The sequence below is a fragment of the Parasteatoda tepidariorum genome, chromosome 6 (genome assembly GCF_982258835.1).
Source record: "Parasteatoda tepidariorum strain Cologne lab strain chromosome 6, Ptep-v5.0, whole genome shotgun sequence".
Taxonomy (NCBI): Eukaryota; Metazoa; Arthropoda; class Arachnida; order Araneae; family Theridiidae; genus Parasteatoda; species Parasteatoda tepidariorum.
Genome location: NC_141760.1, coordinates 24,708,389 through 24,712,891, shown reverse-complemented (window position 1 = coordinate 24,712,891; position 4,503 = coordinate 24,708,389).

The following is a 4,503-nucleotide window of genomic DNA, read 5'->3' as shown; positions in this document are numbered from 1 at the left end:
TCAGCTTTTTTTTTTCTGACTACACATAACATGTTATAGTACAGTAATTTTCAAATTTCTGGGAATTTTTTTTAAATCGAAGTTCAAAAACATAACAATAAGTAATAAAAGTAATAATAATATAAAAAATACGAACTCTAAATTCGCTTTTTTAAAATTATCAGTGCGATTTCTCAGAGAATTTAATCAAACTCTATTCTAAGTTAAGAAGGGTGAGCTGTCTGCTTGGAAGAAAAAAAATGGTATTTCCCATTCTATAAATTCTGAAAAGTCTCATTAAGTTGTCAGTTTAACAGACTGTTCTTACAAATTCGTCAACTCATTCTTCAAAGCCTTTAATATAAAACTTATTTATGTATAGTTCTCTTGACATCAGTAGTTAAGACTTATTAAGACGGCCTAAACTTTTCTCCGATTCAATTTTTTTATTCTGAGAATGTTACGCTAAAAGAGAACTATTGATATGTGCCATTAAAAAAAAAAAAAAAAGGTATTTCTGAAATTACGTAAGAATAAAAAAAAAAGGAAAATGTTAAAACATATTGCCTAAACCTTTAATACGTTCTACCAACACCTCCTAGAAGACGAAAGACCTCAGCGCGAATCAATTTAGTAGTCCGATGTAACGAACTTAAACTGCGCAGTGGATGAAAAATAAGAAAAATGTCACTACGTTCGGACTACTAAGCTGCTCAGTGGTGGTGAATACGAAATATGTCATTACGTTTGGACTACTAAAGGATAGAATGTCATATTTATGGTAACCCATGCTAAGGCCTGCTTTTTTCTAAGAGGTGTTGGTTCTACTCGGCAGCAAATTTGTGCAAATCGGTTTTATAGGAAACTTATACGTTCAAAAGAATGTACCCTTATAATTTTTGCCATTTAATCTAAGCTTTCTTTTGTCGATAGTTTGTCTTTTTTATTTAACTTAAATTCTTTGCTAATTCAAAATGAACTAATTAAATAAAATTGTCTTCGAAAAGTCACTATTGTTGAAAATTAAAATTTTTGCAGGAAAAAGGTAAATAATTAAATGATTTACTTATTGATGAATGTTTTCATATTTTGTTACATAGCTATTATGCATGGGGTAGATTATACATGGACTTGGAACTGATTTCCGCGTCTGAAGTGTGTTTTCCTTCATGGCTCCAAAGCAACGGACTGGTTTAGTAGGGCGATGTAACGAACATAAACTGCGCAGTTGGGACTAAATAAGTACGATGTGAGTAAGTTCGGGCTACTAAACTGTGCAGTGGGAGCAGTACGAAAGTTGTCACTTCGTTTGGACAACTAAAAGGTCGGATTTCTTGTTTCTAGCAACCCGTGCGGAGGCCTTCTCTCTTCTAGGAGGTTGTTAACTGATACGAGCAGAAATTTTTTAGAACACCGCAGATCGTTTAAGGCATGTAGTTAAAATCTAATATTGTTTTTCCGTTCAGCAGCCTAGTAGGGTTGGTAAGTTTCTTTGTGTATTTGTATTATATTGTTCAGTTCCCAGAATTTTGTAGTTTCCCTTCTACCCCCTCGCTTTAAAAAAATGTCTTGTGCTATGTTTTTTTAAAAATATTTCTTATAGATCAACACAAAACAGTTCATTGTCTCATAGTTTTAATTAAGTTCAACGCCAAGTTTTATTTAAATTTGTAGCGTGTTTATAATAATATCTATCTGAAAATTTATTCCAGTAAAATTACATAACACCTAATTACGTTATATGGATTATTAAATGTAACTAATTTGAGTAGAACGTGTTCATAACAGTTTAATATATTTATATAAAATGTATTTATGTGATATTAAATTGAGTGGCTGGGTGGCGCAGTTGGTTTGTCATCGTCCTTCTGATCGGGTTCGATCCCCAGCTCAGACATCGGATTTTCGGGATGCAGAAAATCCTCAGCGGCCATGTCGTATGATTAGGCGGCATGTAAAAGATCACTGGAGTGCCTTATTGGCTCTTGGCATTTCCGGCAAAATTAAATTCCTAGTGCACTTTAGCATCCAAATAGAGTCTCGGTGCTGCCATCTACTATGGCAGAAACTAGACGTCCAAATTAACATGACCAACGGTATCTCACCCATTGTGGTGGTCCTGAAAGAGTGGATACCACCTCTGGAGAACGCACGAGGTCTGCTCATCGGCAAGACCGATTGTGCAGCTCATTAGAAATAAAAAAAAAACAGTATTTAATTGATTCAAAAATCAATGGTAAATAAAGTTTTAGTACTTAGTCTGTAAGATAAAAAATAAAATTTATTTTTGTGCATTTACTGTTAAGAATATATGCTGCTAGTGCTAAAATTTAGTATCGATACAATGCGTTCTGCTATAAATTATTTTTGCTTCATTTGTAAGAAATTACAATAAATTAATTTTTATAACAGATTTTTGTAAGAATGAATAGTTTTAAGGCTTTATTTATAATAATTTAAGTAATGACGCCATACTTAGCTTTAATTAAAATATAAGCTTCATTTAGAATTATTCAATAAATTATGTTATGGTCTTATTTTTTTTTTTTATTTAGTAGAGAAGCTGTTTTAATTGAAAGGATTCTATTTCTTTCGGCACTGATTGTTTCCATTTTGTCATCACAGAAGAAGTCATTGACTAAGTTAATATGAAAAATTTAATTTTTTTAATAAGTTACAAATTAATGTTCTAAAGCCAAATTATATTCTTTTTTCTTCCTTACATGGTGCTTCAACATATACTTACGTATCCCTTAGAGAATTGTAACTGAAAAGCTATTTTTGAAAGAAACAGATACATTATTCTCACGGAATCTTAATCATTAAAAGTCAGTGCCATACTCTAAGATTTGATTGCTTGTGTTGCAAAAGACCGACTTCACGGACAAGAAAAATTAATTCTGGCGAATAAAGTATGTAATACACGAATACTTTCTAAGTTTCTTCGGTAAGATGCGATGGCCGCGAGAGGAAAGCCGCCAAAATTATCACAAAATTTCGCCTAGTGCCCACCAGATGTTTTTTTTTCTCATTTTTTATTAGGTGTGGCCATTATTGGCTTGGCTCCAATCCAGGTCGCCATTAAAACTGATCTTTAACCTGGCAGCAAGGGATGATGAAAAAGGATGAGCTCTTTCCTTTTTCAAATATTTTTAAGTAAAGAAATGTTCATCGTAGAAAGTTAATCCATCATTAAGATCATATTTTTAAAATGTTTCATCTAAGCTTTTTAATGGTAAAAATATACGTGTTTGAGAAAGCATAAGGTGTTAAATATTAACGACTTATTACAATTTGTTTATGAATTAGAGTAATAAAGGAGGTATGTGACATTTAAAAAAAAAATCAACTATTTGTCAACGAGTGTGGCGTGTTGGTTCAGGGGATAGAGCACCCACCTCTCAATGAGATGAGAACCCAGGTTTGAATCCCTGCGATGGCTGCTTCATACGAATTCTGTTTACGTCACCCACCGTCCACAGTGCTGATGTATATGGTATGCGGGTGGATTTGAATCACCTTACCGTTGGGCTAAACGTGGTGGTTTTCCTCCCCATGTTCCGGCTGGATTCATTAAAATGGCTTCCATGGCCTTTGAACAGAAACAAGTTTGCCCAATTCCTTGAGACAGGAGTTATTTTTATTTTATAATCGGCGTTAGAGAACCGACCAATTTTGGAGTCTTCGACTATCAATGTTCAACTTCATTGCCTTGTAATTTTGAACCCAACCCAGAAGACGGGTTAACCATGGCGTGCTCTATCCGTTGCGGCACCGAGACTGGGTCCAGGAGTTATCTTGCTTTCTGGGTTGACTTAATAATTACAAGACTGCAGATTAGAATTGATATTCATAAACTTAAAAATTGGTCAACTGTTCAACGCCGGTTATAAAATAAGACAAAAATTGTCAACAATAATAAGTTTATGTATAATATATATGATGGCAGAAATGACAAGGTTTGTCAGCGTTTACTGTAAAACAAATACACATCGCAGTGGGCTCGAATCGATCAGGATCATAAGGACTAAGCGACATTGTCTCTGACCATGTAGTAAATAAGGAAAGTTATTTTCGTTAAACTTGTTTATATTTCCCATCTCTATAATTGATTACTCTCGAGTTTTGCGTGAAAATGCACAAGTCCTCCATGGAAACTTTTCCCATTGACGAATTTAGTGAGTGTTTATCGGATCACCCAATCTACTGGAAGAACTAGACCTTTTTGAAGCCAGTGAATAAGTCCACGTTAAAAAACCACCAATGACCATCACCGGTGAAAATGTGCACGTGTGGCTGAACTCTTGGTATGATACTATCGTTAGAATTTTCATTTAAGGCACAGATATTAACTATACTAAAAAGTACTTTTCAACGAAATTGCAATCTACACAGGAGTAATTTTTGTGAAGAAAAGTTTTGCCACTCAACCTTCCTTATGATCAACTTCCTGACTGATTCAAAGGTCACAACGAATCCCCAGCTGTTCTATAGATCTGACATGGCTACCACTTATTTCTTTTT